Consider the following 24,391-nt stretch of genomic DNA (forward strand, 5'->3'; position numbering starts at 1 on the left):
GCTCCCTCTCCACACGCCAGGCGAGTCCCCGCAAGGGGAGGGGAAAAGTTTGTGCCTCTGGAGAGCCAAGGGGGCCGTTTTGTGGCGAGGCAGGGGCGGAGAAGCCCTCGCGTCACGCGGGAGTCCCCGAGCGCGCAATGTTTGGCGGGGTCCTCGAGCGCGGCTGAGGAGAAGCGGCTCTCTCCTGCTGTCTCTCACACACAAATAAACACACGCACAGACGGGCGCTCTGGCGCTGTGCTGAAACGAGCGGGCTTATCGCTTTTCTGGTGACACGACGACACAACCCACGTTGCGTGAGAAAAGACGGTTCCGAAAGGGCGCGGGGCGGAGCTACTCTTGACGCCACAATAAGTCTAAAGTGCCCGCAAGACTTTTTATTTTTCTTTCCCGCCTTCGTGTCCCTATAGGAAAAAGAGGGTTCTTGTGACACAGCTAACCCGCCCTGATTTGCCTCCTGCTTCGCTCATACACTCACCTATAGCACTTTAAAGTGATGCTGCCACAGTCTTCAAGGCAAGTGTAGTAAACGTGGTGCCCGTGAGATGTGTTGGCCTCCCATCAGCTCCAGAGAGCATAACCAACCGCCGGGGATTATGGGAATTGTAAGCCTTCAACATCTGGAGGGCACCCGGTGAGCTACCAGTGCTTCAGGCAGGGAGGATATTGTTGTCTTGTTAGCAAATGCAGCAGGAGAAACCCCTGCAATGAACAGACCGGCAGCTGGGGAAAGTACTTTTAAGGTTATGCCACAGTCAACCCGCAATGCTGGTGGTCAACAAAAGAAGTTTAAAGACTGTAGGCAAATCTAAAAAAAATGTAGTATAAACACTGACAACTGGGAAACACTGGCCTGCAAGTGCTCCAGTTGGAGAACAGCCTTTACCAAAGGTGTCATGGGCTTTGAAGACACTTGAACTCAGGATGCAAGGGAGAAATGTGCTAGGAGGAAGGCATGCTTGGCAAATCCACACCGTGATCAGCTCCCGCCCAGAAACCAATGTCCCCACTGTGGAAGGACGTGTGGATCCAGAATTGGCCTCCACAGTCACTTACGGACTCATTGTTAAAACCGTGTTTATGGAAGACAATCTTACTCCGCTACGTGTGATTGCCGAAGAAGAAGTCAATCTCTTGGTGCACACTATACTTAAACAGACATCTGAAGCACTTTCTTTCCCTCATAGGATTATGGGCACTTTAGGTTGCTGGGGTCTGCAATTCTGTGAGGGGTAAACTACAGTGCCCAGAATTTTTTGTGCTTTAAAAGTACACTGGTACCTCGGGTTAAGTACTTAATTCATTCTGGAGGTCTGTTCTTAACCTGAAACTTTTCTTAACCTGAAGCACCACTTTAGCTAATGGGGCCTCCCGCTGCTGCTGCTGCACCACCACGCGATTTCTGTTCTCACCCTGAAGCAAAGTTCTTAACCCGAGGTACTAATTCTGGGTTAGCGGAGTCTGTAACCTGAAGCGTATGTAACCTGTAGCGTATGTAACCCATGGTACCACTGTATACAGTTGGTGCCATAAGACTCTTTGAGTCAATGTAGCAAGAGTTCCTGAAACAAGACGGACACACAGACCAACCACACTTTCGCTCGTCCCATGATTTTAAGTGAATTTCAAGTCATAGGTCCAATAATGTTTTGCTTTGCTTTGCTTTGCTTTGTTTTTGTCCCAGGGTTTTCTCTGGGAAAATCTGCTGTTTATCACTGAATCAGAACAAAGTCAATCAAGTTTTCAATGGAATACCATTAGTTCCAATTCAATAGTATACAGTGGGTTTTCCTGGGGAAAGTGGCAGGACAGGAAAAAACACCTCTTGGCTCTGTGACTTGACTCACTTGAAATTATAGGACAAATGGCAGTGTGGGTGAGCCCATAGCTAGCCCTCTTGGCATTTGTCTCCTGCTACATTGGCTCACACACAGTTTTTTAAAAGGGGGTTGTTTTGTTAAACCACAAAACACTTAGAAATGTTTTCTTTGTGCTTCACTGTGTATGTCTGTGTGCTTTAGAAAAAAAGAGTTTCATAACAGAGCTTGCCAATGTTTGTCTGGCTTGAAACTCATTTCCCTCTTCCTGGGTCATGTTTTATTGGTCAGCTGCTTAGGCTTGCCCTGTGAAATGTTTACAACTTTTAGCTGCTTATTTAGACATATTTAAACAGTTCACTCCACTTCTGTTTTCTTTTATTGAACTGGATACTGTTTCTATTTCTTCTTTAAAAAATTCAGTAACTTAAACATACACTTTTGTAGGACTAGCAATTAATATGGAATAAACACTACTATGGCACACCTAGATTAGAATTCCCATTTCATCTGTAAGCATGCACTGGAAAAAAAAATAGACAATATTGTTTCTTTAACCATTCTGATCTTTAGTAAAATTCATCGCAGAAAGGAGAACCTCACCTTTTGACTAAGTTGGCAAAACTAGGGAAATGCAGAGGACACTTAGAATGAGCCAACCAACCAGCATTCATTATTGCTTTGTTCTAATCATGAGACAAACTGTGTGCACACATCCCAGCAGGTTGCTGATTCCATAAGAAAGACCTAGACCATCAATTCTGGTCATGTGCTCACCCACTTACCTTGGGATTGTCTATAGAATGCATATCTCTCCTGTTTTATTTGTTGCATTACTCCATTAGTGCATCAAGCAGTGGTGTGCAATGGGGAACAGTCATGCAATGGGGAATTGTCCAGCTGCAAATCCTGTACAAATGCTGAAAGATGATGGAAGTGGTTCAGGCTCTCAAATCTTCTCTTTAGGTCTAGTTTCAGAACAATGGAGTCAGCTGATACACACCACTAGTATGAAAGCTAATGTATCCGCTCAGTTTGATAAGACTGAGCCAGTTGTGGAAAGTCAACAGGCTGACTGTTTAAGCTTTTCATGATGATTTGTAATATTATTGAAAATGTTATATTTTTCTCCTCACTAAGGGAAATGGCTAAACAATTTGATTCTGATTTATATGTCATATGTAAGAGGACCAGCCCAGTCAAAACTATGCACTTGGACCTAATGAGAAAAATGAAGGTCACAATTTTTTTGAGGCTGCAATTTACTCTGGGTTTATAGCATTTTATAGTTTGTACAAAAATAATGAAGATGTCTAATTTTGAGCATTGAGGTTCTAATGTCATCAAGGTCATTAATTCAATATTAGCTTTCCAATAAACAAACTTTTGTGTTCACTACCATGTCTCTTTTTTTACAGCCAACAGGCTGCAATGTGCTATACTGAAGCAGCTGTGGAAAGAGGTATGACCTGGGATTTTTAATGAATGGGCTATTTGACTATACTGAGATAGACCACAGCAGCCAAAGGACAAGGAATCAAAACAAAAGATGGGGAAATGAAAAACCAATTGACAAAACTCAATTTTGTCAAGAGTAAGAAGGAATACCTCAAGTGTCATTGACTGACTGTAACTGGAAAAAAGCAAACTAACCTTTTGAGGTTAGCATTTATGAGGTTAAAATGCATTTGCTCTTTAATTTTATAACAAGATGATGCATAAACAGTTGCTAGAAGTATTCAGAAGTAATGCAGGTGTCAGATAATATCATGTTAAGGCATGCCTGCAGTGCCACCTGCAATCCCCCTGCATTAAATTCACATTCATTTTCTTAATGACACAAAACTGTGCTTCCTAATTAAACTGGGGACACTTAATAGCCATCAAAACACTACTTACCATAGCAAGGTGTTTATTTATTGCATAAATTATTCTGATGCTCTCACCATCTACAAAAAAACCCTCTTCTAATATATGCAAGTCTCATTTCTTGTGGGCACAGGCTATTTGGCAAGATATAGACAATTACCATCACTAATGAGCAACTAAATTACAATTTAGTAATTTAAGTGCAATGGCAAACAAACTCAATAGTTTACAAGAAGCGAACACTAACCTGAATTAAATGCTAACCTGAATTTACCAACCAACATAATTGTTAAATAAAATGTGGTCATATTATATTAGAAGAGAAAATGAAGTCAGTGTCACCCAATTTGCAACAATTTAAGGCTAGTTTGCAAAGTGGATGCACATTTAAGAAATTGATTTTGTTGTTGTTATGTTTATCTCAAGGGAGTGCTTGCATTTCTACCATGGTCAATATCAGCTTTTATCAGAGAACTAAGCTCAAAGGGCACTAGGCCAAAAATAGACACACCTTTCTTCTCTTCCACACCCAGGGCCCAAGAGAAGGGAGTGCAGGGGATATATCATACCCCTGCCTAGAGTCAAAAGGGGAGCCTGGGAGCCAAAGTAGGGGAGCCAGAAATTTCCTAGGACCTATATTGCATGAAGACTAGCATTTACATTTTGTGTAAGCCTACATAAAACACCATATTGCTTCTTTCCCCCATCTACTTCCTCTTCTGGGTGTTGGCACTGGCAGCTGCCCACCTACAAGCAGAGGAGGGCAAAGCAGTTCATTGCCACCGTTATTATCTCATGAACAGATGAATAACAGACTACAGCTGGTAAAATTATCTTTTCCATACAACTCTCCTAAGCAGGAAATAGTTAATATTTGCACTGATTCAAAGTAACCAGAAAGTTGATCTACCTTTCTTTTTTATTAATACTAATGTCTTCAGGTGATCTGATTTGCATTGCAGTATAAAAAGGATGATTAATGGAGAAAGGAAGGGTACCAAAAGACACTTTGTACCCTGTGATGAAATTTCTCTCAGAGGCCCTCTCCAGACAGGAGAAAAACTGCAGATGTTTTAATAAAAAAGGAGTGGCAGAAGAACCACTGCTCAGTCCTGAATGTTTCTCAACTCCTTGCCCTCCCGCTTTTGGCAATAATCATCATGTTCTGACTAGTGTCAAGTCTGAGCAATGTTTCTCCATAAAGACGACCAAATTGTTTTATTAAATAGAGGAGAGGAGAGGCAAGGGGTGACATAACTGAGCTTCTGGTGCTCAGAGTGCATTTCCCCACAGGGGAGCCGTGGAAAGAATGTAGTTGGTCAAGGGAGCCATGGACTCAAAAAAGGTTGAAAACCTCTGGTCTACACACAAAGGGGGAATATCATCTTTGAGTGTAGCACAGATATTAAGAAGTTTATTAAGAATGAGAAACAAGACCATGACCACAGAAAAAATGAGTAGCTGTGAAGTAAATATGATGTGGTTGCATTAAAAAAAAGAAAAAAATGATGCAAAATTAGTCAACAGTTAATTAAACTTTTTTCATTGCAAACAAAAGTGATAGGGAGATATCCAAAATCAGATGTTAAAACTTTTCAGTGTAGATATAATGCTATAGAGTGTATCTATCAGATTACCTGATAAAGGAAAAATGAAACAGAAAATTGGAAACACTTGCAGTTTTAAAAGAAATCTCTATAAATTAAAGGAAGGAAGAGTGAATGAGCAATTTTGCTGATGATTTTCTTGGCCTAGCATGCAGTATGCTGTGGAAAGAATGACTTTTGGCTTAATCAACACACAGCTGTATGAAGACTTGGCAGAGACAATATTTTATTTGAGAATCAATGGAGAGACTGTGTACTCTCCCCCACCCTATAATCTAGATATGTTTTGCCCTGAAAAGCACTTCTTGGGAAACTGATTTCATTTCAAAAATAAAAGCACATTGGAGATGGATTCTGCATTACCCCACACAGTGGTTGTTCAAAAACAGATGTAGGTAGTCTTGGCAATGGGAGTATTGTAGCCAATGATGTTGTGGGTGTGAGAATGCAATGATCATAACCACTCCACCTTACTTCATTCACCAGGGCATGTTCAGGGTGGGGAAGCATAGATGACCTACTCGGGGGAAGGCTTTTCAAATGTGTGTCCAGTAACCACACACAGCCTTGTGGAAGAATCAATGGAGCTTGAAAGCAGCATGCTGACTGAGCACGCACCATTCCAGATTGAGAAAAAAAATACATTTTTTTACTACAAACATGTTAGTGTGTATGCAGCCTTAGCGAAGCTGTAATCAGTACAGATAACAGATATTCAGGAATTTGCTTTCCTTTCTTGCTAGCTGGTAAAATGGGGACTTTAGCACTGATATCAAATGGATAAATATTCCATGTGTATGACACCATTAGTTTAATGTTACTATATTTATATCTCTGCCCCCCCCCCCAAAAAAATATCCTAGTCCAACTATACTGAGTCATAGTGCCCAATCCCACTGAAAGAAATGGTGCTTTGGGTAGTTGTGACTAACTTCTTCCATTGCTTCACTGGGGCTTTTATGCTAATTGATTAAAACCAAGTATCTGTATTTTTACCTCCTTTGTCAGTTTTGTCCATAAGGCCTACTAAGCCTTCTGAAGCTTTACATGGCATGTGTGCCTTTTTCCAGCAGCTGCTATCCTTACAGTTTAAGGAGATGAAAGCTCCTTTAAGGCTAGATTATTAAAATGAGGAAAACTAATAATTAAATATGCAAAGCCATTGGCTTGGGGTTATCAAGATGACATTGTGTGCTTGTGAAGGGGTGCTGGAACCCCGAGCACCATGCAAGGGTAAGAACATCAGGGAAGGTTAAGAGCAGATGACAGACCCTCCAATTCTCCCTATTTTCCAGGGATGTCCCTGATTTAGAAAAGGCATCCCATTTTCTTATTTGATCGTGGAATGTCCTGCTTTTCCTTAAGACATCCCTATTTTCACTGGAGAAACTTTGGAGGGTATGGAGTTATTCGACTCCTGAGCTGTCAGAAGGCCACCCTGTACAGGGAAGGGTCTTTTTTTAATGATTAATGTTTTAGTATTTATATATATGTTTGAAGCTGCCTGGAGAGGCTGGGGCAATCCAGAAAGATGTGGGGGGGTATAAATAGTAAAATTATCATTATGGAATGGGAAGTCCCTTTTTTATTGGAAAAATGTTGGAGGGTATAAGATGACCCCTGTTGTTATCAGGGCCAGTTTGTAGATACGCAGGTTATATCTTTTAAGCTTTAGAAATATTTGCATTCAAAAGCCACGATCAACTTAAATGGTTTTCTCTGGACCTTTGACACCAATCACTAGGAACCCAAGAGAAATCGTGTGGCTTTCCTGGAAAAAAGTAAGAACATTATTGCAAAGTCAAACAGAGACATGAAAGGGAATAGAAGTGGATTATTTAAAAGTCGGGGAAAGTTTATGCTTTAAAAGTGTTCTGACTTTAAGGGTTTTGGTTTTTTTAATTCAAGCATTGAAACATGTCGTAGCTGATTAATAGCTGCTGAACATCTTAACTAGACACAGACAAATTGCCAAGGGAATCATGGTACATGAAGCAGCTTTTTCACTGGGATATTGACTTGCATTCCTCACCAATCAGAAAGTAAGCTGCTCTCTTTCATTGTCTGACACTCATTAGTTCCTTTCTAAAGGGAGCTTTAGTTTTTGTAACCCTTATCCCATGAAACTTCACAGATAACCTGATATTGATTTAGTAATAGGTCAGAGGAAAAATCAGCCAGGTTATCTGGTCCTAGCTGGTGTCAGGCTATTTCCAGTAGGTGCAGATCTGAAGATTCTTGAAACTGTTTTTGCAAATGCACCTCTGTAATTATTCAAATCGTGAAGCATCAGATCCGTAGCCCATCATCAGCTGGCTTTAAATTAATCAAAGAAACAGGTATATTCTTGGAAAATGTACGTGCCTTCATGTTGGGATTTTGCCCTTGGAAGTTTCAGCCAGCTTTCTACATCTCAGAAGCTTTTTCTATGTGCTAGAACAGTGGCAACGTGCCAGGCAGAGATTAATTTTCCCCAAAATTAGAGCCAACCGTGCACCATCTGTTACCCGCTAGGAGACCCTGGAAAACTAATCAGACCCAAACCTACTTAGGGCAGGGCAATTTCTGTCTTTTCTTTCTTTCTTTCTTTTAAAAAAAGATTTTTGGTTATGCATGTAAGTAGGCTCGATTTCTTTCAGCGGAGGTATTTGCTGCTCACACATATGGAACACTTGTTAAGTGGCAGCTCTTAAGAGACTTTTAACAGAGCTGTAAAACAGTGCTGCAAAATGATTAGTCGAGCAGCTTATTAGAGCTATTGGGTATTACATGAGGAAAACAAGTGATTTCTCACATGGGTTTATGCGAAGGAAGTCACCGCCAGCTGGCAATCCCCTGTAGCTTGAACCCACGATTGCACACACATTTTAAAATCCCCCTGAGTCTGTTGTCACTAGCATGGAAATGTAATGGTGCGAGCCCTTGTCCCACTCCAGCTCTGGCATTACCTTTAAAAAATACTTCTTAGGCAAGTTGTACTATAACATTAGAATGGCCAATTTACCTGAGCACACAACTAATATATGGCAATTATCACGTAATTTGCTCTAAGTGAGAGGGTGAAAGAGCAGAAGATTTTATTACTCCTGCTCAGTTGCAGTCCAGTATTATCAGCTGATAAAATGCACCATAATGTGAGGAGATTTTTGTAATGGCTCTAATGATATGATAACCTTAACTGGTTCTTCATGTACGTTTCAAATTTCATTGCTAATAACAATCTTAATATGCTATTCATTAGCCCATTAATTACATCATCATTTAATAAACACACCACTTCCAATTAGCTTTAATGACATCAGAGCTATTTTCCCATGCTGGCATTTTTTTTAATAATTTTTTTTTTTTTAAGAAAGGAAAAAATGTGCACTGTGCTTTCACACTTGAACCGCCTGCTGTTCTGTCTTAATTAAGTTTTGTAACAGCAGTCATAGTTTATAGGGGACTTTTTAACCTCATTTGATTTCAGACCATTTGTACTGCCTTGAAGTAGGCATTGAAAATGTCCGAGATAATCTAATTACCTCAAAAGGCAGGCAATCTCATTTAATTTATATAATTTTAGGGAAAGGCAAAACTCCCACAAACAGCCAGAACTATTTTATCTGCACCAATATGTAAAAGAAAAATAGCTTAAAACCCTGAAAAGACGGAAGAAAAGAAACAAACATTCACGATGTAGATGACTTGAGAGGATGGACAGGCTTCCATGGGGTTTAATCTGGCACTGCTTCCATGCATACCAGAACGTGTGGAAGCTTTAGCACATGGGTAGGCAAACTAAGGCCCATGGGCCGGATCAAACCCAATTGCCTTCTGGATCCGGTCCACAGACGGTCCGGGAATCATCGCATGGATTGCCAGTGCACGTGTTCTTTCCCTCTCCCTCACACGGCGCCGGCGCCGCCTCCTCCCTCCCTCCCTCCTGCTGGCTTCTCCCCACCCTGCCTAGAGGAGGAAGGGGGCTGGGCTTTGTTGGTGCCAGCAGCAGCAACGCTTGAGCGGCTGCCATTTTAAGCAGCCTCTCTCCGGAGCCCTTTCGCATGCCGCTCATTGTCCCTCCGCCACCGCCACCAGCTCCTGCAGCTCGCAAGACACAGATAAGCAGCCAGTGGGGCTTGTGGTACTCTTGCCTCATTCCCCCCCCCCCAAAAAAATATAGTCTGGCCCCCCACAAGGTCTGAGGGACAGTGGACCAGCCCCCCGCTGAAAAAGTTTGCTGACCACTGCTTTAGCATGTTCAGCTATGTGCACAAAGTCTCCCTCCATCCTGCTAACATTTGTGTTGTACATATAAATTGGGAGGGGGGATTGAATTTGCTTCTTGTATGTTGGGCTTATTTTCCTACTCATATTGAAATACTGCCCCTCAATGAGGCCAAACTTAGATTCACAAAATGTTTAGGGGTATGCGTACCCCTGCGTCTCCCCAGGAAAAAAAAGCACTGGGCTTATAACACCTGAGCACGACTTTAGATAATTCAGGATCAGAGAAGAATTCAGGAGTACATAATGATGTCATGTTGCTAAAGTTCTATTTCACTGTAACAACCGAATCAGAAGAGGCCATGCAAGCCCTGGACCAGTCCCTGTGCTCAGTACTAAGCTGCAAGGGGGCCAACAGACTAAGTCTGGATCCTGGCAAGATAGAGGCACTGTGAGTGAGGAGGTTCCCAAATCTGGCCAACTAGCCATTTGCCTGTTTTGGATGGGGCCCTACTCTCTTTGAACAGGAGGGCGGGTGGCGCTATGGTTTAAACCACTGAGCCTCTTGGGCTTGCCGATCAGAAGGTCAGTGGTTCGAACCCCCATGACGGAGTGAGCTCCCGTTGCTCTGTCCCAGCTCCTGACAACCTAGCAGTTTGAAAGCACGCCAGTGCAAGTAGATAAATAGGGACTGCTATGGCGGGAAGGTAAGTGGCATTTCCGTGCACTCTGGTTTCGTCACGGTGTTCCATTGCACCAGAAGCGGTTTAGTCATGCTGGCCACATGACCCAGAAAGCTGTTTGTGGACAAAAACCACCTCCCTCGGGCTGAAAGCGAAAAGAGCACTGTGCCCCATAGTCACCTTTGACTGGGCTTAACCATTCAGGGATCCTTTACCTTTTTACCTTTACTCTCTTTGAAGGAACAGGTTCGTGGCCTGGGGTTGCTTGGAGATTCACCTCTGAAATGGAAGACCCAGGTGGCCTCAGTGTTTTGTCTGGTAAGACAGCTATAGCTTTTTCTGAACCAGGATAGCCTGGCCGCCGTTGCCATGTGCTGGTAACCTCCAAGTTGGATTCCTGTGATGCTTGATTGCTCCATGGCGCAGACGATCAGCACCATGCTACACTGTTGGTGAAAGAATTGCATTAGCTTTCATGCTAAGTTCAAGGGGTTGGTTCTGGAGCACAATTCACCCCTTAAAAACTCAAGGAATCACTCTTGTCAGGAGCTCCATTATATAGGAATCAGACCTTTAGTATGGTGGCACCTTCCCTTTGGAATGACCTCCCATTATGCACTGGACAGAGACTGTCTTTGTTGCATTTTAAATGCCTATTAAGACGTTCCTTTTTCAACAACCTCATCAGTGGACATCTTTATCCTAATCTGTATCTTCATTGGCTTTGACATTGTTTTAAAATATAGAATTGATTTGAGTTCTTTGTGTACAGTATATGGAATTGTTTTTAATGTCAGTTTTTAAATTATGAGATACTTTGTGGGAAGTGATTCACAAATGGAACCCAGTCAGTAAACAGTAACCTTAGATAAACCATCAGATCTCCAGTAGCAATGCAGTAGCAATACCTACACATGTGATGGTAAAAATGCCAAGTTTTAACTTGTCTAAGATAATATTGCCTTTCTTTCCCAGCCTTGCATTTTCTCTGTGTTTGACTGGCAGCCATAAGCTCTCCAGGCACAACATAAACTAGCATTTGCCCTGATAGACAAAATAACAAAGTCATAAAGTCTCATGGCATAGGGGGGAAAATGCCTTTTCTGCTGTGTGTGTTGTTGTTCCATTAGAAAAATGTAAAAGTTAGCTATTAGAACCGATGATCAAGACCATTAACTTTATGTTAATGTAAAAAGTTAGCTATTAGAACCGATGATCAAGAACATTAACTTAGGTGAAACAATGAGCAGCTTACGCTGAACAAAAAGATCATATGAACTTTGGCTGACATACTCAATGGTACAGAAAGGCTTTACTGTACTATGCTACAGTAAGTTATGCACCACCACAGGTGTGGCGCACCCTAATTTTATTTTAGTTTTTAAATGGGGGTCATGGCAAGCACAAGAGAGTACAGCGTGGCATCTCTGCCCTCTCAGCTGCTCTGCTCGCCACCTTTTGCTCACACTTGCAAGCAAAAGGCCTCGCTCTCTAGGACAGGGAAATGAAGGAGCCTTAACCTGCTTTGTTTAATTTGGGTGAGGTAATGGTTAAAGATGAAGATCATGAAAACTGATGGTATCTTTGTATCGCCTGGTTATTACTATAGCAAAATTTGGTACAGTATTTGGTTTCACATTTTTTAAAAAGTTTGCATATTTGAAGTTAAGTTTAGTTGTTAATTAAAAAAATGACAACTTTTGTTGTCAGTTTCTTTTGTCTGATGAATAAAAATGTCCTTTATGATTAAGTATGGGTATGTATACCATAAATGCTCACCCTTTTAAAAAAAATCACTGGGTGTACCCCCAATGAAATGTTCTGTGCACAACTATATGCACCACTGAAAGCTGTAGGTTTGGCTCTTGCAGAAATTGAACTCTTCCTCTTACAGTTCAAGGCATGTGCCTCAAGGATTTCTCACTATAAAGAAATGCACTTATCCTTTCCTCCGCACTTTCCAGGCACTGTCTATGCTTTCAAGTTCCATGTCTGAGTGCTCTTTCTCTCCTCTGGCGCTTTCTGCAGAAAACCCCACACTTTATCACTGAATGGCCATTTGTCATCTGCAGAACACCTGAACTGCCATTTGTTGCACTTCAAATAGTGAGTTTTCGAAGGAGAAGCTCTGGGGTAAAAAAAAGAAAAGAGTACCTGGACACAGATCTTGAAAGTGCAGGCCTGTACCTGGAAAGCACAGAGCAAAAGGTAAGTGTGGATAAGTCCTATGTCATCAGTGCTTTCAAGGACTGAGTAATTCAATGGCTCAGCTACTGCATGTGTAGCTGGCAACACCTCCCATCTTATAACACCTTGGATAAATTTTGGACCTGCAAAGTCTTTCTAGTTGTGTTTTTTTTGAATCCACTTAATTTTTGTTTGCTTGTTTCATATATTTGTTTCAAAAGTCATTTGTGTTTCTAATAACTGCAGATATGAAGAACTGAGTCCAAATAGATGTGGCACAGGAGATATGTGACTGGCTCTTTTTTGTACTGTATTGCATTGTCAGGAGACAGCCAATTTGATTGGAAAAGCAGTGCTGAAGGAAAAAGCAATGATATAGAAGGGAAGAGTGAACCATTTCTCCATTGCTGGAGATCCATTTTTGCTGATCTAAATTTCTCGTCTGCCTCCTCTTCAAGCTTCTCTGACACAGCTCACTTTCCTACACATGCCTAAAAGGCATCACTACTGAACCTCACAATGTCCTTCATTTAACCTAAAGGATATTGTCACACCAAGTCCTGGCCTGACCCTGGGCAACCTCTCTTCTTAGAATCATAGAATTATAGAGTTTGAAGGGACTGCAAGGGTCATCTAATCCAAGCCCCTGCAATGAAGGAATCTTTTGCCCAACATAGGGCTCAAACCCACAACCCTGAGATTAAGAGTCTCATGCTCTACTGACTGAGCTATAGCTTCTGACAAGCAAGACCTTCCAAAGCCTGGAGACCTAGAAGAGCAGACAGAGCACCCCAACTGCAGCACAGATCCATAAGACCCTGGTGTCCAGCGAGAGTCCTCACCAGGCCTGCCTCCAAGGGTTGTCCTGAAAGGACCATTGGGCTGTGTTCCTGATTCACCTGTGGCATTGGAGGCCTGATCTGAGTCAATGTGGAGGAAGGTGAAGCGTCTCCCAGTCTTCTAGAGTTTCAGCACCAGAAGGTCCAGGCTCAGGAAACTGGTTAGTGAAGGAGTGCACACCAGGAAACCCAAGGTCCCCAGAAGTTACTTGAGAATAAAGGAGTCCTTGGGTGTAACTGCTCTCATCAACAGTAAAGGTTCCTTGGAGAGCAGGCTTCAGCCTCTGCTGCTGGTTATCAGCAGGATCTGGAAGACCAGGTTATCTTAACCGAAATCTGATAATTGCTAGAACAAAATATGCCTTTCAGTTCTTTGCTACTGAAACATGACAATCCCGCCTGCCTTCTGAATGAATGAAATCAGCCTTCTGCTGATTTCTAGACCTTGACTCGGCTTCTGGATTATATTTGACTTGGGGTTGGGGTGATTCTCTTGTCCTTGGCTTCACCTTGGCTTTGCTTTTGGACTCCCCTTGTTACTGCATGGTGTTACTGCATTTTGGAACCTGAGCATGTAGTGGACCCTGCTGTGTGGCCTTGGCCAGCCTAGCTCCAGAACTGAGATATATTAGGACAGATTTATTATAGCTACTGTATATAACTAATAATTCTTGCATAATAAAGCCAATGAGTTACTTGGTAGAAGTTAAAAGAAGCTCAGTTCAAAAGAGTAGTTTCTCTGATCTGCATGCAGGTTCAAAGAAGATATATAACAATGATGAAGCAATCAAGGTCTTTGTAAGATATAATGAACTATATGACTCACAGAGGCGGAGATGGGAGCAGGGGAAATGTGATGAAACTAACATACCAAAATTAACATACCAGGGCACAGCATGCTCTGCCCGCTTTTCTCTGCAAGAAGTTAAAATGTGCATACAATCCCTAACGTGCACACAATATCCAGGATTAGATGGGATACCAGCTGAATTCTAGAAAGCCTTTATAGATGTATTGTGTGAGCTAAATACTCGTCATTATTAATTAGTATGCCAAAACTGTGATGTTAACAGACCAGTAGAATAATGCCAGAATAGTGTTTACACACAAACACACAGAGAGAAGCAGAAGCTAGGTCTGTTCTCTTCATATAACCTCATCTTTTTCCTAAACCAAGACTAGACATTTTTCACAGCTTCATGGGCTAAAAGTCTGAATAAAACAATAGTTATATTCACAGTGATCACTTATCAGACAACAATAGAAAAGCACTGAACAGATATTGTATGTCATAATAAGAAAACAGAAGCAGCCTGTATTTGTAGGCATATAGTGGGACCATTTATTCAAGACATTTCAGATACTTGATATCAGATTTTTTTAAAATGCTAAGAGGAATGTGCTCAAAACTGAGGACAAACATCACAGTAAATGGGAATAATTCTGACCTTAAAATGTTAATTGAAGTACAAGGGACGGGTGTGCAGTGCTTTCTGCAATATTTATCGAGCCCTTTGCATTTTAAATTAAATCTAAAGAAAGGGATAAATGTTGGTCCCCATATTTGGGTAGATGTCTAGCAAAGAATTCTAATATTAATGATGTGGAAAACCTGGAGCAGTTTTCATCCATAGTTGGAGGAAATGTGGAAAAACATTGCAGGCTGAGAGAACTGTAATCTCAATTTCACTCCTTGTATGACTAACAGCACATTACTATGTATGTTTACACTGAAGTATGCCTCACTTAATCCAAGCTGACCCTGTAGCACAGAGGTGGTTAGACCTCACTTTTGGGGTCCCATCTGGACCCCCAGCAATTTTTTAAATTATTATTAGTAGTAGTATTGGTCTTTCAAGTCCTCACTGATTTGGATGGGAGCAAAAAAATAAACAAAGCTGCCAGCTCTGGGAAAGGCAGAGCATGGGACCCTGATGGGAATGCAAATTGCCCCTCCCTAGCCATCAGGTCACTGGAAGGACAGATCCTGAAGCTGAGGCTCCAATACTTTGGCCACCTCATGAGAAGAGGAGACTCCCTGGAAAAGACCCTGATGTTGGGAAAGATTGAGGGCAAAGGAGAAGGGGACGACAGAGGACGAGATGGTTGGACAGTGTTCTCAAAGCTACCAGCATGAGTTTGACCAAACTGTGAGAGGCAGTGGAAGACAGGAGTGCCTGGAGTGCTCTGGTCCATGGGGTCATGAAGAGTCGGACATGACTAACTGACTAAACAACAACAGCCATCAGGTTGACCATCTGATGAGCAGAGAGGAGGGAATAAACTCCTCTCCTCAGTTGATCAGCATGGAGGGGGTCTGTGTGTTCATGTAATAGTGTGAGGTGGTCACATCTACTTTTGCCCATACTCATTGCCGGAATGCAATCCCCAGAAGGTTGGCCAAGGGTGAGCCCATAAAGGCTAGCCACCCCTGCTCCAGTAAGTCTGTTTAAGAGGGCAGCCTAGCTAAATTATAATATTCGTTCATTCATTGCATTTATCTCACCCCTATCCTCCAAGGAGCACAAGGTGACATACATGGATCTCTTCCTCCCTGTTTTATCCTCACAACCACCCTGTGAAGTAGGTTAGGGTGGGAGACTGTGACTTGTCACCTAGTGTGTTTAATGCCTGAGCAGGGATTTGAACCCTGGTTTCCCAGGTTTTAGCCCAACACTCTAATCACTGGCTCTGTGAGTAATTATGTTTGAGTATACTGAGGTTTTGAGATTCAAGGCGCACTCCTCCATTGTCTCCCGAGACGGATGGATGCCAACCAGTTATGACACCCATAGCTGAACAAGTCCATTGTGGTACAGTGCATAACCTGACTAAATTTCCTTCTGTTTTAACTCCCTGCCTGCTTTCCATTAAATTTATTTGTTTTAAGTTCCCTTACACCTGTCTGCGTTGAACAACGGGGGTTGTGTCAGTAACAAAATGGGCAGTAACAACAAGAGTGTTCAAGCCCAGAGTGTTTATGCCGAAAGGAGTTCAAGTGTATGTCGAGTGCTCATCCTATTTATGGCTCTGAAGTGGATCACTGGAGCCAGCCATGAGTCAGATTCATAGCTGATTTCTTGGAAACCAGAGGTAAAATAATAACGAATTGTTCATGTTTCACTTTGGAAATATTAGCAAAAGATAAACCATCTGTCCTGGTTACTTATTTTTTTTATTTATTTAAGCAATGCCTAGAAGACCCAGTGTGATAAATAATTCAAGCAGTGGACTGCCATGAGAGCAGAATCTGATGTGACTGCTGCAGGATGCTAGTGTGATATAGTGGTTAGAGCATCAGACTGCCAGTCCCAAATTCCTCCCTCCCAAAGTCATGAAGCTCACTGGGTGACCTTGAGACAATCACTGCCTCCTCTCAGCCTAACTCACACCTCTAAGAGTTGTTGTGGGGATTAAATGAAGAAGGGAAGAACCATGTATGCCACCTTGAGCTCCTTGGAGAAAAAGGTGGGATATAATTGCAATAAATAAATATAATTACAATTGAAGTGACAATAACAAAGATATCATTTGGTGCATGTTAGGGGAGTCTATATTTCTGGAAAACAGTGACCTACCAGAATATCAAGTGGGCTTGAATACTTAACCTTCTGAAGAGATGCATGGCGCGAACACCATAAGCCAAAGAGATCCTGGAAAACCAAATTGTGTGATCTGGGAAAATATTACACAGAACAAGCAGACAAAGGCCCCTCCCAACATGTCAACAAAACAAACCCCACCTGGTGAAAACAACTGAAGTACATGATATTATTGTTACCTTAAAACCTGATGTTGCAAGACAAAGCATATTATCATTCTGGTTGAAAAAAATATTAGAAATTCACAGTTGTAGGGATTTGAAATCTACATTCAAATACAGATTATGTGTATAGCTTCCGGGTCATGTGGCCAGCATGACTAGGCGAACCAGAGCAGCACACAGAAATGCCATTTACCTTCCTGCCGGAGCGGTACCTATTTATCTACTTGCACTTTGAAGTGCTTTCGAACTGCTAGATTGGCAGGAGCAGGGACCGAGCAACAGGAGCTCAGCCCATCGCAGGGATTCAAACCGCTGACCTTCTGATCAGCAAGCCCTAGACTCTGTGGTTTAACCCACAGCGACACCCGCGTTCCCTCACTGTGCTGTTGCTAACCTATAAATCCCCAAAGGCCTGGGGTCGTCAGCATATAGGGGACCAGTTTTCCCATAAAAGTTCCCAATGCTCTCTTAGATCAGGAAGGGACCTGCTCTGGGTTACCAAGCCTCGCTAAATGATCTTGGCAGCAACAATATGTAGGGTATCTTCAGTAATGTGGACCACTTCAAGTTCCCCTTTGAAAGGGACTCAATTCTGCCTGACCTTTCCTTTCCACCTTTAAATGGGAAAGCAGCCAAATTCCTGGCACCAGTTGTGCTGCTTCATATTAAAATAGCTATATAAAACCTTAACAGGCAGGCTTCTTAGATTTTCACAGCTGTATCAAGTTCAGTCCCCGCTTTGTGATATGCATAGTTTTGCTGCAGACAACCATCCTTATTTAAGAACCTAGGCACACAGTTTGTAATACATTGCCCTAATTATTAAGATAATGAAATGGAGATAGTTGTGATTTTTAAAGAACCAAAAAAACCTGCCCACCCTGTTTTCCACGCAGAATGTAAAACATGCTCCCCAAGTCAATTTGTTATTATTTGGCACCAATTATATTGCTAAAAGTAATAGCTACCAGTCAATTAAACAAACAAGCACAGTGTGTAATTTTTATGGTCCTTCTCATCGAACAGACTGTAATTACAGAATTTCAGCAAGGCTCAGTTCTGAGATAATCAGTGCAAATCACATAAATGTCTGAGAAAGATTAGAATAAAACGGGAACCTTGCCCTAAATCCTGTGGTACATTTAAAATAAATGAATGAATAAATAAAATGGCTGCCCAATATGAATGATTCTTAGTAATGCCTTGGACAAATGATTTCCAGAATGGAGGGAGTGTAATGGAAATAGCATTCCATTTATACCAAAGACTGACCTTGACAATCAAGGGGGAAATACAGAATTCAGTATGACATTAGTTGATCAAGGATGGTACTTTCCTAGAACTGCAGTGCCAACTTAGAACATTTTGACTTTTTAGAGCTTTTTAATATTGTTGTTTTCATCACAATTCAACTTGTACAGAACTTGTTCAGAAAAGTGTGCCATTACACATGTGCAGAGTGTCATCTCCTGACTAAAAAATAAAATAAATCCATCAATTATTCTCCATGGACAGGGAAGAGTTTCCATGTAAGAGGGTCCAGGAAGATTTTCAGACAAAATTTACTCTGTACCTGTGATTTAGAAATTAAGCCATACCCCCATGATGTACATTTTTGAATTTGAGTATTGATTACACCTACACTTCCATTGCCAATAAACTAAACACACACAAACTTTTAAAACGTGAAGAATGCAAATTTGCTTCCAGTTGCATTCAGTTTTCCTCCCTCCCTACACTCACCCCACCAATTAACACTAATAAACTTAGGAAATTAATATTCCAAACAATAGACAATAAAGAACAACTATTTCAGTTGAGCCAAGGCACACCAGAGCACAATGGAACATGTGCAGAGTTTGGTCTTTCTTTCTTTCTTTCTTTCTTTCTTTCTTTCTTTCTTTCTTTCTTTCTTTCATGTTTGCACTTTTTTTTTCTGTAACAAATCTGTATAAATGTTTTTCAAAAAGAAAAGCCCTAATCTCTTGCCTGGCACTTCACCTGAACAAGTCAGGCACGAGTCATGCACATCCTTCCTCTAAGTTCCCCAATATCTAAGCACAGGATAAGTTCTATCTGGCAGTTCTATCTGTCGGCAGCGGCAGAGGAGGAACAAGTTGCTTGTTCTTCCTCCTCCACTGCCACCACCACCAGGTTTGTGGTGTGGTGAACTCAAGTCAATAAGTTTCCCCAGTTTTTTGTCCTAAAATTAGGTGCCTCGGCTTATATTCGGGTCGGCTTATACTCGAGTATATATGATATTCAGTTCTGATTTCAGCTCTATAGCTCTATCTGGTGTCACAGTGTTACAACTGTAAAGTTACCCCTGCCCGTACGGGCCAGTCTTGACAGACTCTAGGGTTATGCGCTCATCTCACTCTAGAGGCCAGGAGCCGGCGCTGTCCGCAGACACTTCCGGGTCACGTGGCCAGCGTGATGAAGCTGCTCTGGCGAACCGGCACCAGCGCAGCACACGGAAACGCCGTTTACCTTCCAGCTATAAAGCGGTGCCTATTTATCTACTTGCACTTAAGGGTGCTTTCGAACTGCTAGGTGGGCAGGAGCTGGGACCGAACGACGGGAGCTCACCCCGCTGCGGGGATTCGAACCGCCAACCATGCGATCGGCAAGTCCTAGGTGCTGAGGTTTTACCCACAGCGCCACCCGCGTCCCTTCTCCTTATATTATGAAAACTAAGTTTTCTCCTTATATTATGAAAACTAAAAGGTTAGGAGGTCATTTTGTTCTGGAAATTATGAGTTTTAATCTGCAATCCTATGCTCAGTTACTGGGAACTAAGTCCCATTGACCTTAGTAAGACTTCTTTCTTACTGATAGACATGCATAAAAGGTAAAGGTACCCCTGACCGTTAGGTCCAGTTGCTATTGACTCTGTGTTTGCGCGCTCAGCTCGCTCTATAGGCCGAGGGAGCCTGCATTTGTCTGTAGACAGCTTCCGGGTCATGTGCCCAGCATGACTAAGCCGCTTCTGGTGAACCAGAGCAGCGCACGGAAACACCGTTTTACCTTCCCGCTGGAGCGGTACCTATTTATCTACTTGCACTTGATGTGCTTTTGAACTGCTGGGTTGGCAGGAGCTGGGACCAAACAACAGGAGCTCACTCCATCGCGGGGATTCAAACTGCCGACCTTCCGATCGGCAAGCCCTAGTCTCTGTGGTTGAAACCACAGCGCCACCCGCATCCCTTTTATAGATATGCATAGGATTGCACTATTAACATGATACTTCATTTATAGCAAGTCAGAAAAGTTTCCCCGGCCCTAGCTGGCAAAGTCAAGAGAAGAAGGTGCTATGTTGTTCAGAATATCTCAAAAGACTCCAGTACAATTATTTCAAGGATATATCCTTTGATGACTGCTGTGCACTTTATACTTTGAAGGAAAGATATAGAACTGAAGAATATAGAACTCTGAATTTATAACATTAGTGCTGAAGAGAAAATGACCACATACAACCTGGATAGAAATGATAGTGTTAGATTTTCATAATTCCTTCAGGTGGCAAATAAATTGTTCAATTTATCTACCTTTTCTGTTTTTAAAAATCTATAAACCAGTGCATGTACCCCAACAAGTGTTGCTTTTCTTCACTTCATCTCATCTTTCCTCTGGCTCACATTATGGAGATAGAGTCACTTCCTTCACAAAAATCTTTACATATCTGATGGGTCACCCCCCCCTCCCAGTGCCTTCTTGTGAGTCAGCAGAACACGCTGTGTTCTGCCCATTTGCTTCAAAATCTGTTATCTATGTAGTTCTACATGTAACTAAAGTTCTATTGATTTCTAGGCAGCAAAATAATAAAAATAATAATAAAAATCAATTGGTTTACATTCACCTCTCCTCTCTGAGCAGCAAGAAGTTCCAGTACATACCCAGGTTTGGAAAGAGGTTATTGAAGGCTTATTATCATTTCGTATTACACTACACAGATAGACAGGTTAAGCTTAGTTGGAGGCCCAGTTTAAGCACTCCAACAAACAGCCAAAGTCCACTGCTTCCAGGGCAGGCATGGGAATCATTTATCTAGGAAGGGCTCATTATCTCAGGGATAATCTCTTGTGAGGGGAAGATATTGGCAGTGGGTGGGACCAGGGCCAAGAGTGAGTGAGTAGCTGCACCCCTTTTCTCCCTTCTTTCTCTCTCACACTCCTATTTTTTCTCTCCTTTTCTCTCCTACTTATTCAGCCAATTATTTGCAAAGAACTTCCTCCTCCATCTTTCTTTTGATCCATTTCAGCTTCCCTCCTCCTTGCCAGAGGTCTGAACTGTTTGTTTACAGTGGGATTATGCCTACTTCCATCACCCCAGCTCTTTTCTGTCCCCTCTTACTCACCTTCTTTCCCTCTGAGCTCAGTCCAACTGCATGAAATTAGCTCCCCAGGGCAGCACGGGGCTCTTGGGCCACCATTTTCATACGCTTCCTCTCCTAGTCTTACTCAGAAAGCTGCTATTTGCTTTACTCCTTAGTGCAGGGGTCGGCAACCTAAGGAGTCATTTAACCGGCCCCCGAGCCACCCCCGAACTGAGCCGCCCGCTTGGCGAGTCCCTGCACGCTGTGCTAAACCGGCGCGGTGCAGGGACTCACTTCCGTGGTGCTGGAAATCGCATCTGCGCAGACACAGACTCTGGAATGTGTGGGCTGGCGCGCTCACACATGCACACAAGCTGGCCCACAGACGGAACTCCACTGGAGTGAATCGGTCCAGGCGAGGTATACCTTGCCAACCCCTGCCTTAGCGTGTGCTAAGGATCACTTATGACACCTGTCGTAAGCACCAATAAAACGGCTAGCACATTTGGAAAGCTAAGCAGGGTCTGGTATGGTTTCACTTGGGATGGGGGACCGTGTAGATGACCCTCAGGTTCCCTCCCAACTCTGCAATTCTGTTATTCTGTTATAGTTCAGCGGTATATAAATGGTTTAAATAAATAGATAAACTCTGGCCCTGCAACCAGGAAAGGTTCCCTGCTCCTGGCTTACAATATTAACCTGCACCATGCTGCTGCCTCTTTTAAAAATTATCATTGCACATTCCTGTTTTAAGAGAATTGTGCAAGATCTGTTATAACGAAAACAAATGTGAGAATGCTTAAACCTCTGACTGGGATGTGTGCATGTGCTGAGCTTTCTGTAAATGAAGATAATTCCTCTCTACCAGGCTTCTCCAACTGATGGTCAACCACACATAAAACCTGAAGCCTTAAAGCACCCAAGGATCTGACCATGTTGCTGAGAACAGGGAGGGGAATCCAATCAGTCCTGAGCTGCTTCCTGCTGTTTTTTAACAAAGCTCTCCAAGTATCTCATCATGTAGCAGGAAACACCCTTTGCTTCCTCTTGCTGTTTATTTCAAAAACCTCTGCAGGAGTTTATTGAGCTAGTGAGGCATCTGATCAGGGCCTGTATTTTAAAATGAGCTTAAAGATTTTCAAATGTTTTATGCCAGGCAGAAGACCAGCTGCCTAAGTACTTTGGCAAGATGTTTATCCTCCTGGACAAGGGGGCCCCCTGATTTATAGCAGAAAACAATTCTCAAAGTCGTAAAAAGGGAATTACAGGCTGAGAGCAAAGGTTACACTGACCCTACATATTACAGAATATAAAAAAGCTGAGAAAAAACATAATTAAGAGTTGGTAAATAGTAAAATAAAACCATGTGCCTCCCATTAAACTTGAGCCATATTTTCCTAAGGTTAAAGGGCAAGAGCAAATGGAAAAAGCAGCTGGCTGGAGAAGGGGGGTGTAAACAGAAGAAGAGGCTTCTTCCTATTTTATTTTGAGGCTGTAAACTGTTCCTTCCTTTTTACTTTGAGAAGGTTTATTCTTCTAAAAAGCTATCTATGATAATGTATGAAATATATTGGCTTAAATGTAATTATGCAAAGGATTTAGAAACTAAGAAATGTTAGATCCTTATGCTAGATTCTTATTTCATATAGTTGGAAGAGACCACAGGGGCCATCGAGTCCAGCCCCCTGCCAAGCAGGAAACACCATCAGAGCACTCCTGACATATGGTTGTCAGGCCTTTGTTTAAAGACCTCCAAAGAAGGAGATATTTCATTGATGATGCATGAGAATGTGAACCCAAGATCTCTGACATCTGTTTAAGATAAAAATTTAAAACTATTAACCATCTGTTTTGGAGGGCAATAGGGCAAGGAGGGCAAGAGGTGAGCTGGTAATTAAGGTTCCTTGTTGAGACAAATGTAAGATATATGACTACTTATTTGTCATTTATAGATAGAAGAATATATAGCTTTTTGTTTCCCATAAAAGGCAATAGGAAATGGGTGTATCTTTTATGATTGGTTCTAGCAAACAGCCAATAGGAATTTCAACCAGGCTGATTGGACAGAGGCAGCCAAAGGAGGAGCAAGGGGGTTGAGCTGAGGAACTATAAGTGCTGACCATCAGGGCTGGAGTGGGCAGAGCTTTGGTAACCAATACCACTGTGTCTCTCATTTATTTGTCTGACAAATAAATTATTATTTTAATTTCTCTATTGCTGCGTTGAATATTTCATTCCAGCTAAGCGTTAACCACAAGCAGGGTGCTACACTAGAACAGGCTTAGGAAGACTGGGTAGATTTCCCTTTATCATCAGATCCCTAAATGCCTTAAGCCAGTGGGCTTTTTCCTCTGGATACTCAAGAGTACGCAGTACTGGCATATATATTTTTTTCCAAATGTTAAAAGTGTGGCACTTACTATAACAACTTCATGGTGAGTACTGACACCTTTTTCCCCCTTTTAAAAAATGCACTGCTTTAAGCTAAAACTTAACATTAAGCTGGGGAAGGTTGAGGGAGAGGAATGATCTTAATTTACAAAAAAGATTGACATACACATACCCTAACCTCAGAGGACTAGACAACCCCAAGCATTTTTATTATCGTTATTATTACAGGTCTTGCACAAATCTGCTAATGTGAGTAACAAACGGAGGTAGCGCTGGGGTAACAGAGGCCACTCGTTGCAAGGTCAGCACACATGTGACAACACGGCGCCCTGAAAGAAAATGCACTCAGAAGTTTCCATGCCAGCAATGACAGCAAATGCATTGGCTATTTTTATGTACTGGATTTTCCACAGTTAGGGGAAATCCATCTCAAACAAAGAAAAAACAGGCATTGGGATGGTGATGTCACGAGCAAGGAATTTCCAAGCATAAGCAGCACCAAGTGCACAACAAGCTGCTGAGTCTACACACCTTACCTCCACATCCCAGACACAAAGTCAGAACTAAAAGTGCATGCAGTACAGATAACTCAAGCAAGTGAGCCCAACAGCAGACTTCACGTGCAAGTCATACACACACACTGCATTTTTTATTATTATTAATTAATTAATTACCCCATGCATTTAAAAACGTAATAAAAACATCCATCCT

General features: G+C 42.1%; 1 long non-coding RNA gene across 3 annotated transcripts in view; it reads left to right on the plus strand.

Moving 5' to 3' along the window:
- The window catches only part of LOC309349838, a 41,869-nt gene that overhangs the window by 11,226 nt on the left and 6,252 nt on the right, over positions 1–24,391 (plus strand). The window contains exon 2 of one of the 3 annotated variants that reach the window (XR_014160207.1): positions 3,243–3,279. The exons of 1 other annotated variant lie outside the window; for it this stretch is intronic. This is a non-coding gene — a long non-coding RNA (uncharacterized lncRNA). Of the gene's footprint in view, positions 1–3,235; positions 3,280–24,391 lie in introns of all 3 variants that reach the window. One more of the 3 variants, XR_014160208.1, reaches the window with a different exon arrangement.

The sequence above is a fragment of the Podarcis erhardii genome (assembly GCF_964252035.2).
Source record: "Podarcis erhardii genome assembly, chromosome: 9".
NCBI lineage: Eukaryota > Metazoa > Chordata > Lepidosauria > Squamata > Lacertidae > Podarcis > Podarcis erhardii.